Source organism: Schistocerca piceifrons, chromosome X (genome assembly GCF_021461385.2).
Source record: "Schistocerca piceifrons isolate TAMUIC-IGC-003096 chromosome X, iqSchPice1.1, whole genome shotgun sequence".
Classification (NCBI taxonomy): domain Eukaryota; kingdom Metazoa; phylum Arthropoda; class Insecta; order Orthoptera; family Acrididae; genus Schistocerca; species Schistocerca piceifrons.
This window is the reverse complement of record NC_060149.1, coordinates 230,878,405-230,892,546: the sequence shown is the minus strand read 5'-3', so window position 1 is coordinate 230,892,546 and position 14,142 is coordinate 230,878,405. Positions and strand designations below refer to the sequence as shown.

At 43.5% G+C, this 14,142-nt stretch overlaps 1 protein-coding gene and 1 non-coding gene across 3 annotated transcripts in view; both read right to left on the bottom strand.

The window, feature by feature from the left end:
• LOC124721210 overlaps positions 1-14,142 on the bottom strand; it is a 526,868-nt gene that overhangs the window by 341,780 nt on the left and 170,946 nt on the right. The gene's annotated exons all lie outside the window — the stretch shown is intronic.
• Trnas-cga lies at positions 11,543-11,617 on the bottom strand. The gene has a single exon. It is a non-coding gene; the product is annotated as a tRNA-Ser (tRNA).

Sequence of the window (14,142 nt, the reverse complement as noted above, 5' to 3'; positions counted from 1 at the left end):
TATGCCTCACAGATTAACGAGATCACCCAGTGAATGCCTCGAAAACAATCCCCAGACCATAAAACTCTCTCCTTCTGCTTGGACCTTTCCCATGCTTGATGCAGGGTCGATCTGCGATGAAGCATAAAACGTGATTCATCTGAAAACGCCACCTGTCGCCTCTCAGTGGGCGTCCAACTGCGGTACTGGGATGCAAATTGCAACCTTCATCGCCGATGAACAGCAGTCATCATGGGTGCATGAATCAGTGCCTGCTCCAGAGACCAAAATGATCAACGATCGCTGAACAGTCGTTAACGCGACGCTGTTGGTAGCCTCTTGGTTCATCTGGGCTGTCAGTTGCGCAACAGTTGCACGTCTATTCGCTCGTGCACGTCTCCATAGCCGTCGTTCATCCTGTCACCCATGGCCCGTGGTAGAGCACAGTTTCCTCGGCACCGGTGTTGGATAGCGCCATTTTGACGCGCACAGTGTACTTTATCCAGAGTGGCGCGGGAAAAGTCAACAAACTTAGCCGTTTTGGAAATGTGTCCACCCTTGGCTTTAAAACTAATGGTTATACCCTTCTGGATGTCAGATAAATCGCTCCGTTTTTTCCACATTATAACGACTGCACTGTTTTTCCTGCCCCCCCCCCCCCCCCTATCACGCTTTATATACCCTCCACTGGTAGTGCTACCACCTGCTGCCTGTGAGTGGTTGTTGCAGTTGCACGTTGACGCTGAGCCGGCCGCTGTGGACGAGTGGTTCCAAGTGCTTCAGTATGGAACCGCGCGACTGCTACGGTCTCAGGTTCGAATCCTGTCTCGGGAATATGGATGTGTGTGATGTTCTTAGGTTAGTTAAGTTTAAGTATTTCTACGTTTTAGGGGACTGATGACCTCGGATGTTAAGTCCCATAGTGCTCAGAGCCATTTGAACCATTTGAACGTTGACGCTGAACACGGGCGGTGTCGCATTAATGTGACATGTGACTGGATCGCATAATATGCAGACTGGAAACAGAATGAAAAGCGTTGCTAAAGAAAAAAAAGAAAAAAAAGATTAACATCGAATACAAATCTAAGTGTTACAAAGTCTTCTCAGAAAGTATTTCTATAGAGTGTTACCTTGTACAGAAATGGAACGTGGACAATTGGCAGTTCGGACAAGAAGAGAATAACCTTCTGCACTATGTTAGAAAACTGAATAATATCTCCAGCTTCCAGAGACAGCTATGACTAGTTCGCTGAAGCAACGGTAATGTCTATCTTTGTCCCTGTACACACTTGTTACCCCAGTCCGTCCTTCTTTCCAGCCACATCTTCCTCAGTTCCCAGCGCACTTAGCCGGGGCAGTCTACCAAAGTTTCCCTCACTCAGGACTCTTTATGTGAGAAAATTTCACTCTTGTACACCTATAAATACATTTTATATCTGCCATGATCACTGTTATTGTTATTATTATTGTTATTACTATTACTATTAATAGTATTACTATTACTATTAATGACAGCAACAGCAGTAACACCAGTAGTGGTAGAAATACCACTAATATTAACTTATTAATTCTTAGTACTACTTATTCACATTGTCTCTGCAAACGTTCATGTCATTTTAATTTCATTAATACTATTTTATTACTATTTGTCACACTTTAGAGTATAGTTATTTATTAGGTATCTATAATATTTAAAAAATACCTTATGTGTGAAACACTGGCTTAATGTAAGAGAGGGCCTGAAGGATCTAATAGCCGGCCGAGGTGGCCGAGCGGTTCTAGGCGCTACGCAGTTGCCAAACAAACCTTCCGAAATTGTATTTTCAGATCTCTGCAAGAAATCTGTATTTCAGATGTTGAAACCAGATAAATCCATTATCTCATGTTTTGCTACCATAAATTGAGGACCAATAACAACTAGAGATCACTACAAGATAATGAGTTTCCCATACTCTTCCTGGTAATTACAGAAGTTTATCCTGTATGGACAAAGGAATCTCCTGCGCAGTAGCAAAAACCCATTAAACAACGTTTTCAGATATATAGGTCATCAACTAAAGTCAGAAGAAAAAGATCTTGTACACGTACAACTGGATTCCAAATACATCAAGTGTATTAAGATTAGGAAAATATTGATATCAATATTGAATTATCCATAATTTTGGAAATATGGTTCTAACCGATAATCTAAGACCAGTTTTGGAATCAGCACAATTCCTTTAAGGTGAGACAGTTCACGCGTCAGTTCACTGTCTGCCTAAAATTCATATAAATTGCTTTTCTTTGATTTTGCTAAGATGGCAGAAAGAGTCGTGGAAATTTTGTTGCTATCACATTTGTGTGCATTTGTACCACATTAATGTGAGAGGGACAGTCTCCTTTATGTTAAAAGTGTTATAAATTAAAATATTTCTTGGCGCCAGGCAACTTATTTCTACTATGAGGTACGTAGTTTTACTCTGTTTTTATGACCTCATATCCCCTAAACTGGTTGGGATAGCCATGTTTGTCAGCAAACCAAAATCAGTAACGTGTTTGGACCAAGTGATAGCGAAAACGCTATTGTTTGCGTTTGCTTAACTTCTTATTTGTTTCCTGAGAACGACCAGTCACAGGATGCTACCTACCGTACAATACTGCGAATTCTCTGATGAAAGATACCTTCCTCAAATTTCATTAAGAGTTCCATTGTCGGTGCGGAATAGAGAAGACATTGTGTGGGCAACTGTTTGAGACTTCTAGTTAGGTCACTCTATAGCTACCGTATAATGGTGCGCTACGTTTCCCACTCAAACGTAACAGCGGTGGGAAGAATGTAAGAAACGGGGAAGCGCGTTGCATAATAGATACCAGACGGCAGATAACGAGCAGTCGAGGATTACGAGGCGCGGCGATATCGCGTAAGCGCGTGACGTAACGCCGGTAGGCGCTCTTCTGCAAGCGCTCACCGATGACCTAAATCGGAAGCTCTTATCACATGTTAGTTACGATGCTTGTCTAATGTCAGCAAGTGCCCTTTTTTCTAGTGTTCTACAAAACTTTGAACTTCAACGAAGGGAATGCTTGCAAGCCCTCGAATTTCTTCTTCAGAAAAAGTACCTTCTGCCATGAACAGAGTTAATGTTACTGGCGAGGTGTGTAGCACACTCGTGAAGATCACTAACGCTTTAAACTATTCTCTACATCCAGTCGTAATTGAAGTTTCTACGCTAGTTTCTAAAGCTTTCGGCTCGTTAGTGGACATGGCGTCACCTACCTTGACTTTGTTGAAATGTATATTATTGGTAGTTTTATTACTACTATGAATTGCATGGCGGGGGGTACTGCGCATTGTATAAGTTATTAGGCCTATTTCCCGTACCATTCACGTATGGAGCGCGGGAACAATAAAAGCTTCAACCCCTCTGTGCACGCTGTAATTTGTGTAATCTTGTCTTTGAGATCTTAATGGGAGCGATACATTGCAGACCGTAGTATATTCCTAGATTGAGAAACTTTATTTTAGAAACTTTCTAAGTAGGCTTTCACGATATAGTTTGCGTTTATCTCCAAGGGTTTGCCAATTCGGTTCTTTCAGCATCTCTGTGACACTCTACCGTCCATTCTTAGTATACGCTCAGTGTCCTCTGTCATTCCTACTTGGTATGGATCCCACACATTTGACCAAACACCTAGGATGGGTCGCGCAAGTATTTTTGTATGCACTTCTTTCGTGGAAGTAGTTGAAACTGGGGCAACTTGGCGATGTTAACAGTGAATCATTTTTAATTAATTCATTTTTCAAACTTTATTTTCTTTGTGTTTATTAATACAACGAACTTCTATTCTATTATACCTAGTCTCATAGTTTTTTATTTAATATAATCACAGTCATTTTGGCAATTTTTGCTGGAGGGCCAACGCAGATATCAGCACTTGCTGGACACCACGCTCTATTTTCTTTGCCGGTTTTCGTCTGTCACTTTAAACGTTCTTATCCCATCTTGTGTGTTTCGTTATCAACCAACATCTGTTTCATAGGTGAGATTTTTAAAATACTTGCACTTTGCGTACAGTGGTTTGAAATAAAAAATATTTCGGCGCTGCTTCGGCGCATTGGGAGCATAATTTGTTGAAGGTACTGATTCTTTATTTTTCTGTACCCGCTGTTGATCAGAAGATAAATTAGGAGTTACTGTGAATTACCTTTTAGGTGCTGCAGCCTGGTTACGAACATTTTCAGTTTTGGCACCAGAACACGTTGTGTGTTTTTCCCTGCAGCATACTCGTGCTTACGTCTTTAAAAACCAATAACTGCGTTACCGGCTGTGGATGTTTTGCAATAACCAGTGCTTAATACATTAGATGTCCTCAGCTTTCCCCATTCGTCCTACCCCAAGCTATCTACATTGAAAGTCTTTGAATGTATAAAGAAGTCTTTGAATTTAACAAGAATAGGATATGAATGAATTGTGACTGTGAAAAGCATATTGCGTGAAGCAGTCATGTATAGATAAGAAAAATCAAATATCTACCTTGAAACTTCAAAGGAGTTTGTGTTGAAGTCTTTGAAAATCATAACACGCCAGGATATGTAACTGCAATCAACTGAACTGGCGGCAGCTGCCCCACTGTACGAGTTTGCAGTGCCTCGTCTTGTGAAGTTATTGTAGTACCCGTACGCTACCTGTAATTATGAACTTAAATCAAGTGATCAGACATCTTGCCCCGCTCGTTAAATTCTCACGGTCTCCCCTATATACAAATACTTTTCCTTTTAACGCATTCAAACAGTGTTTTCCTTAGTTTAGTTTCACTGTACTGAATTCGCATAATATTACTGAATTGATTTTAATTTTAGTTGTTACTATTATTATAACCAGCTTTCTTGACGTGTTTACTGACAGGTTTCAATTTCTTGTAGTCAGTTTCCAATTGTTAGAAATATTACATTCTTCTCGACGTATTAGAAAAACTTAACCAAGTCGTAGTACGTGAGATACATCGACCAGGATGGCCAGAACAAAAATCTTTATTTCATTTGCATTATGCCAAAATTGGGAGACGCGTCGCTACACTGGACACTTACTGCTGACAGCAGCTTCTCTGTTGTTTTATCTAGTCCTTCAAGCTACTGCTACTGTATCTTCTTGTCCATCGTCGTCCTCCAAACATCAAATGGAAATGCCTAGCTACTGAGAAGTGGATATAAAATAGAACGAACGCATACGCTCAGTCGTACGTAAAGGAGGTTGCAGAGTTGGGTTCATTGGCAGGATTCTGGGAAAATGGAGTAGCCTACAACGCAGACTGCATAGGAAACACACTTGCTATCCATCTTAGGCTCACGCGTGTGTGACCCATACTGTAAAAGACTAACAGGGAATATTGAACGTGCACGAAGACGGGCAGTGACAAATAGTCACAGGTTTGTATGATTCACCGGAGAGCAGGCTTGAAGATAGATGCCATTTATCCCGCGAATGCCTACTTACAAAGTTACAAGAACTAGCATTATGTGAAGAATCTAGGGGAAACGTTGTTACAAATAATCTCGATATGTCTTTTGCACGATACTGCAATGAACGTTCGGAAGGTCATAGGCTATACATTTTTAATATATCTCATGTATAAATATACATGTAATATATAAAGGAGAAATTTCGTTACCAAAAATTTCGAAAAGTTTTTGACTGATTTATTCGAAATTTTTACATGTTCGGTTGTAAAACAGTGCTATCAAAAATCTCTAGATGTTCTCGACCTGTTTACTTCATATTTTTATGTGACAATGTAATAAACGTTCAGACAGTAATGAACCACATACTTTTTTTCAACATTTCAAGGGTTTTCTGTTAAGACCGACAGTGAGAAAGAAAATGTTGCGCTATGCCCTGCTATAAAAACGGGTCATTTTGTTTTCTTTCTCGCAATCAGTTTTAATTAAGATTGCAGAACATTTAACCCATAGGCAAATTGTTCCTACCATATATATTTTAAACAAAAATTGTATGCACAGCAATGAGCTGTTTTGTTTTCTTCCTCGGAGTCGGTTTTCACAGAAAACAAGGAAAGCGTATTTATGGCTTATCGGCTTATGATTAGAATACTGCTACTGAATCTGAATTTACAGTAACAATAAACGAGACTCGAAGTCAGAGAGAGCGGATAAGGAAGGATGGACAGAGAGAGGGCAGCCGCTGTGGCCGAGCGATTCTAGTAGCTTCAGTCCGGAACCGCGCTGCTGCTACGGTCGCAGGTACGAATCCTGCCTCGGGAATGGATTTGTGTGATGTCCTTAGGTTAGTTAGATATAAGTAGTTCTAAGTCTAGGGGACTGATGACCTCAGATGTTAAGTCCCGGACATAGATTGGAAAGGGAGGAGATGGATAGAGAGAGGGAGGGGCAATGGACAGAGAGAGGATATCAGGACGTACATCCAATTCTTATAGAGATTTAGCAATTGCAAAGCATTGCCAGATGCGCTAGTATCAACACAAGTTTTGTATCATCTCTTGATTTCGGAATTCATTGCACAGAAAACAAAAACTGATGCTGTGGCATGTGTGTACATTCATCTGCAATGTGTCCAGACCATGAAATAAAAAGAAATACAGTTGTGTACCGACAAAGTCGTCTGTTTCTCACAGCACTCCTGGGCAACGACAATACGTGATGAAACGTCCCCTTGCTTGGATGCGTACATGAATCCGCCGTAGCATATCGTCGATTAGATCATCAAGCCAGCCCGTGTCCAAACTGGCCCACTCTTCAATGACGATTCTGCGTAAGTCGCGCAGAGTACGTGGTCGTTGTCGACGTTCAAAAATAGTTCGTTTCAATCGATTATAGACATTCTGGTTTGTGTTCACGTCCGGGGAAGAGGCAGGTCACTCCATCCTGGTGATGCTGAAGGAATGTGCTCACGATGACAGAACGACGTGCATGTGAGTTATCATCCATCAAGACGAAACTGTCACCAAAATGTTGGCGATAAGGTCCCAGTATTGGTTGCAGATTCTTGTCCCTGTACCATAGAGCCTCAAGAACCGAAACAGATCTATGTTTGCCTCATATAATGCCACCGCAAAACATCACTCCGCCACCATCTTTTTCCACATGTGGAACACAGTGCAGAGGGCGTTAAATATTACCGGGTTGTCTCCAAAGACGTTGTCTGCGATTATCAGGGTACAAACAGACCCGAGTTTCGTCCGTAAACAATACCCGACGCCAATCCTCGGGCGTCCGTTCTGCACAGTTGTTTGCCCGTCTGTAACGGAGCCCATGGTGATGTGGTATACGACATGACGTTCACAATGGTCATCGGAAATTGATATTCTAATCATGTAATCGCCTCCTACCAATTTGATGCCATACATGATGTCGTGTAACCTCTTCGAACGCCGACTTCAGTTCTCGAGCGCTCAGTCCACGGTTCCTTTGACTCAAAAGTCGTAGATATTGATCAGCCTGTGTGCCGTGCATGGCCTGTGCAGCTAAGTCCTCAACAGCACCTGTCAATTGCAACCGATTCCATGTCCCCACAACATCATTTTGACTCCGGTGCACGCTTCGAACAACTTCGCTGATTTACAAGCCTTCTGCGCGTCACGTGGTAATGCAGACCCGATCAGTGGTTACGACTTCGCTTCGTGGCACGACTGTTCCACGGACGGCCCTAATGTGACTCTACTGGTGCCTAACTTTCAACTGAAATGCTGCAGTTCAGTCGAGTGCGTCGTTCTAACCATAGGAAATGCTCGTGGTACTACTCAACCACGCTATTAATGCACTTAGCCGTAATTGGAAACACGCCGGGACGTTACTTTAAACAAGCGGAGGGGTCTAAGGAAAACGCAAACCACTGTCAATGCTTTCAGGTGAGTTGTGCTTTTACTATCAACCTCAATTACGTGGTGGCTCACGGTAAACCGACAGAGGCGTTCTCATCCCCAGGTGCAGTAATATTGTGGTCGAATAATAACTGAGTATATGTTTACAATTAACATCAAAGGTAGCCTACCTGTAGGTACAGAAACAGTAACAATAGCATCGTACCTGCACGACATATCTGTAAGATGCAAAAGTTTCATTGACGTGTGTATATAAGACAAGATTAGACTAAATGATAGCGCACATAGACACACTTAAGTAGTTATTCTTCCTGTGCTCCGTACACTGTTGGAACAGGGATAAACCATAACATGTAGTACTCATCTTGTGGTTGAAGAGCACTTTTTTCCGTGTTTCTTTCCAAATATATAATTATGGAAATACATTTGTACTTCGAGCAAACATATATTCCCTCCAGAATGAGATTTTCACACTGCAGCTGAGTGTGCGTTGATATGAAACTTCCTGGCAGATTAAAACTGTGTGCCGGACCGAGACTCGAAGTCGGGACCTTTGCCTTTCGCGGTAGAGCACTTGACCGCGAAAGGCATAGCTCCAGAGTTCGAGTCTCGGTCCAGCACACAGCTTTAATCTGCCAGGATGTTTCATATCAGCACACACTCCGCTGCAGAGTGAAAATCTCATTTTGAAAACATCCTCCAGGCTGTGGCTAAGCCATGTCTCCGCAATATCCTTTCATCCAGGAGTGCTAGTTCTGCAAGTTTCGCAAGGGAGCTTCTGTGAAGTCTGGAAGGTAGGAGACGAGATAGTGGCAGAAGTACAGCTGTGAGGACGGGGCGTGAGTAGTGCTTGGGTAGCTCAGATGGTGCCGGCACGGTAGCTCAGCATGTTCAGACAGAGGGCTGCGTGCTCTCTGTAATAAAAAATCCTGAGTCAAGAAATCAACGATCAACTTTAACGGATGTCATGTGACGTCCGCCTAGACCAAACGCAACGAATTACGGGGAAAAAAATAGAAAAAGACGGTACAGCACTCGCCCACGAAAGGCAAAGGTCCTGAGTTCGAGTCTCGATCCGGCACACAGTTTTAATCTGCCAGGAAGTTTCATGTATTTCCTCCATTACGAGGGACGTTCAGTAAGTAATGCATCACTTTTTTCTGAAAGCAGTTCGGTTTTATTAAGGATTCCAATACATCATGTTATTCCCTACTCTTTTGGCTACGAAACTCTGTTTTTAACATAATCTCCGTTCAATGTTGCGGCCTTAAGGCACCTTTTAATGGTTATATAGTTATGGAAATACATTTGTAACTTGAGCAAACATATATTTCCTCCAGAGGCCCGCATCTCGTGGTCGTGCGGTAGCGTTCTCGCTTCCCACGCACGGGCTCCCGGGTTCGATTCCCGGCGGGGTCAGGGATTTTCTCTGCCTCGTGATGGCTGGGTGTTGTGTGCTGTCCTTAGGTTAGTTAGGTTTAAGTAGTTCTAAGTTCTAGGGGACTGATGACCACAGATGTTAAGTCCCATAGTGCTCAGAGCCAGCCCAGCCAGCCCCTCCAGAATGAGATTTTCACTCTGCAGCTGAGTAGGCGTTGATATGAAACTTCCTGGCAGATTAAAACTGTGTGAGATCACCGAAGTTAAGCGCTGTCGAGCGTGGCCGGCACTTGGATGGGTGACCACCCAGCCTGCATGCCCGCACGGCTCCACTCTACTGGTCGACGTCGGAGCCAACGTCTTGTTACATCAATAACCTCCCCATCATCAACGTACTGCTTCCCACGAAGAGCATTCTTCATTGGCCCAAACAGATGGAAATCGGAAGGTGGCAAATCCGGACTGTATGGTGGATGAGAAAGAACAGTCCAATGAAGTTTTGTGAGCTTCTCTCAGGTGCGCAGACATGTGTGAGGCCTTACGTTGTCATGGAGGAGAAATTCGTTTGTAGTTTTGTGTCTACGAACATCCTGAAGTCGTTTCTTCAATTTCGTGAGTGTAGCACAGCTGTGTGCCGCGGGCAGGCACGCTGGAGATAGGACAGGTTTGCGCGACCTTGTTGCAAGGATGACAGAAGCCTCGCCCAACGACTTACAGTGGTCATATTCACTACCACGTCTCCGTAAACATTCTGCAAGCGCCTATGAATATCTGTGGCAACGGCCTCGCCGCAGTGGATACACCTGTTCCCGTGAGATCACCGAAGTTAAGCGCTGTCGGGCGTGGCTGGCACTTGGATTGGTGACTATCCAGCCGCCATGCGCTGTTACCATTTTTCGGGGTGCACTCAGCCTCGTGATGCCAATTGAGGAGCTACTCGACCGAATAGTAGCGGCTCCGGTCAAAGAAAACCATCATAACGACCGGGAGAGCGGTGTGCTGACCACACGCCCCTCCTATCCGCATCCTCAACTGAGGATGACATGGAGATCGGATGGTCCCGATGGGCCACTTGTGGCCTGAAGACGGAGTGCTATGAATATCTGAGATGCTCTACTTTTCCATCAAAAGAAACTCAATGACAGCTCTCTGCTTGTAAGTCACCTCCGTTACAGACGCCATTTTGAAGGCTAAGTATAGCGCTACCAGCTATCGGAACTACATGAAACTATAGGTGGAAATATTCCACGGTGTTCCGTAACAAATTCCGCATTTTTAAACCGGCCGACAAAAAAGTGTGTTGTAGTACTTGTTGAACGGTCCTTGTAATACGTTATAAAGGAAACGCAGACAGAAGTGAGTTTCAGCCACAAGATGAATATCTCAGTCAGCGCCATTCCAGAGGTTTCCAAGTAAGCTCTTCAACAAATTCCGTGGATGATAAATGAGAAGAATTTGTGTTTGCTCAAAACAGAACCACATGTCAATATCTTCGGTATTAATAAACTGCTTCAGCTGTTTAACATATAACTAAAACATGAGAGCTCGAAACTTTGTACTAAGCATTCGTTGTCTGTCAAAATATGACACCCCTAAGAGGTGGTACGTCAACGAATAAAACAGCTGGATGCATTGATTCCAGTCCAACATGTTAGATGGGGCCGCTTCTCCGGTCTATACGCAATCACGGAACAGAGGACGTGACCTCGTGTTGTCTCTTACTGGGTACGAAGTTCAGAGCTTTTTGACTCTAGTGTTTTAGTTACCCTGTTCATCTGAAGATGTGGCTCTTAGTGCCATGAAACCGCCAGTGATATAAAATAAGCTGAAGCGGTTTATTAAAACCCAAGAAGACTACTCATAACTATGGTTGCCCTATCCATCACAAGGCTGTCTGCATATGTTCATAATTACAAATATGGTTAAGTGTTTAGTACCGTCTGCCATGCACTCCTCAGTGGTTTGTAGAGCATGTGTGTAGATGCAGAAGGCACATTTGCCATCTAAAGGAGTTATAAAACTACATTTCTCCTACTTGGCGTAACCTTTGCTCCCGCAGGCTTTCTGCCTTGCGTGTGGGAGCGTCTGTTCAAATTGTCGGCCGCGTGCTTAACGTCCGCCAGAGAAAACCGGCCGAGTCCAGCCTCAGCTTGATGTAAAAACTCCGCACAGCGCTGCAGACTCTTGAGGCGTTGTCCGCCGCTCACAGACGTGTTCTTTCATCTATTAGATCGCCGTGATTCCGAGTTCCATCAAAGAAAATTTACAGAACTATGGAACCGGAATGAAATTTTCACTCTGCAGTGGAGCGTGCGCTGATTTGAAACTTCCCGGCAGATTAAAACTGTGTGTCGGACCGAGACTCGAACTCGGGACCTTTGCCTTTCGCGGGCAAAAGCTCTACCAACTGAGCTACCCAAGCACGATTCAAAACCCCTCCTCACAATTGCACTTCCACCAGTACCTCGTCTCCTACCTTCCAAATTTCACAGGAGAGCTTCTGTGAAATTTGGAAGGTAGAAGACGAGGTACTGACGGAAGTAAAATTGTGAGGACGGGTCGTGAGTCGTGCTAGGGTAGTTCAGTTAGTAGAGCACTTGCTCGCGAAATAGAAAGGTCCCGACTTCGCGTCTCTGTCCGACACACACTTTCAATCTGCCAGGAGGTTTCAGAACTATGGAACTTCAGCGTGTTTCCGGTGAAATTCTTCCTAGCTTATTCACCACAAAAGCTAATTCCGTGAAACTGTCAGGCATCAGAACACCCATAAACTTTCAGAAAGCAACAGTTACTGACATATATTTGTTTCATTTAGGTCCAAAGCTTCCAGCAATGCAGAGTAGACATACATTACACTAAAAAACAAAAGCTTTTTGACTTTCAATAGTTCCTACTCATGTTGAACATGTTCTTATTCGTTACCGTAGAGATGTATAGCTAGATGAGGGTTTGAGATGGGGTGCTATATTCATATTTATCGGAATAGCTTTAGACGTTTGTCTTCGGAATCTGAGTGATGGGAAATGTTTTTGCAGAACAGAAAAACTCTTTTCGAGGAGGCGGGTGCAAAACGTGTTCACGAGAATTTCTGGAGGAAAAGAAAGATACTTGGATCAATTTTGTTGTGGTCGTAGAAGTCTTGAGTAGCACGAATCTGTCAGACCAACAGCTTAAGCTATGGAGTAACTTATGAACAAGAAAAACGGTAATAGGCAGTGACAAACACTTCCACCACAGTAGTCTCTTTAGCAAATTTCTCGCAGTTTTCATTTCCATTATATCCATATCTACTTACACACTCCGTAAGCCACCATACGGTCCATGGAGGAAGATGTTCTGTGCCACTGTTAGTCATTAACTTTCCTGTTCTACTCGCAAATGGAGCGACGGAAAAACAATTGTCTATATGATTGCATACGAGCCTTCATTTCTGTTGTCTTGTCTTCGCGGTCTTTACTCGATGAGTACAATGTGTTGAGAAAAACGTGGAAACCCCAAAAGCACAGCAAATCAACTTGCCTAATACGGTGTAGGAAACCAGTTGACATACAAAACGGCCTCCAGTCAGCTCGGAATAGATAAATGCAGGTCCTGTATGATTTACAAGGGACTCTTATACCACTCATCCTGCAAAATAGTAGAAAGTTCAGGTAACGATGATAGAGATGAATAGCGATCACGAACCCTTCTCTCAGAAGTAGCCCACAAAAACTCAATAATATTGAAATCTGATGACTGTGCTGGCCAGGGGAGAGGAGACAGTTCATCCTCGTGCTCACAAAACCAGTTCAGGACGATGCGAGATGTGTAACAGGAGTCCTGTCGTCTCGGACCACAACATCACCACTAGGTTAGAAACATTGTACCATGGAACGGACCTGATCATCCACAATGGTCACATAATCCTTGGCAGCAATATCACCTTGCACAGTAACCATAGGGCCCATGGAATACCCGGATATGGTTACCCAAATCATCACCGAGTCCCCGCCATGTGTCACTGCTGGGACGTAAAATCGGCCAGAAGTTGGAAACACTGAAACAAAACTCTCCGAGGAAATGATTTCCTTCCATTGCTTCATAGTTCCGGCTTTATGATTTCCGCACAATTATTACGGGCATTTGCGTCAGTGAAGAATTGCTTTGAAATTCCAGCTCGCTGTACAGTTCCCTGCTTCTGCAGCTCTCTTCGTGTTGTTTTTATGCTGCAGGGTTCGCGAGGGCGGTATTCAGTTCTGCAGTGGCTTTTGCAAATGTCGTCCTTTTATTTTTCTTCACATTCCTTTCCAATGTCTGTCCGTCATGATCACTCAATACATACTTTCGCCCACGTTATGACTCAGCGGATGACGTTTTTCCGCTTTCCTGTAAGCGGTATAAATTCCACACACGGTGCCTCTTGAAACGCCAAAACGTTCGGCTACCTTGGCTACGAATCACTCATCATAGAAGCACCAACTTGCTCACGTTCGACCTCACTTAGCTCCCCATTGGGGACGGTCCAACAGCAGTGTTAGGCGATGAAGGGTACGCCAGGTGGCATGGATAGGGTGGGTTGGACCCTCATTTCAGATGTAGTGGGGTGTGCAAGGCGTGTCATGGTTGGAAGAAATTGTAAATATCAGAGCTGATTTCAACAACTGGGAGGAAAAGGCCACCGAAATTCCGCTGGAAAGGACATTGATCATGTGGAGATTGAAGGAACGTTCATATATCTAATAACTCTTGTGTGTAGTTTCACATTCGGTGTGTTTTCTACAGTAATTATGTACAGTGAAGCGAATACCATAAAACGAAGTGATATTTTGAGTTGTGAAAACGAGAGAGTGCAGTTTTAAATTGTCAATGGCGATGGTGATTTAGATTAAGCACACTCAATATCACGATTATCAGAGAAGATCAGAGAACAAGTAGAGAAGGTTTACAAGATACGCATTTATTTTTTGG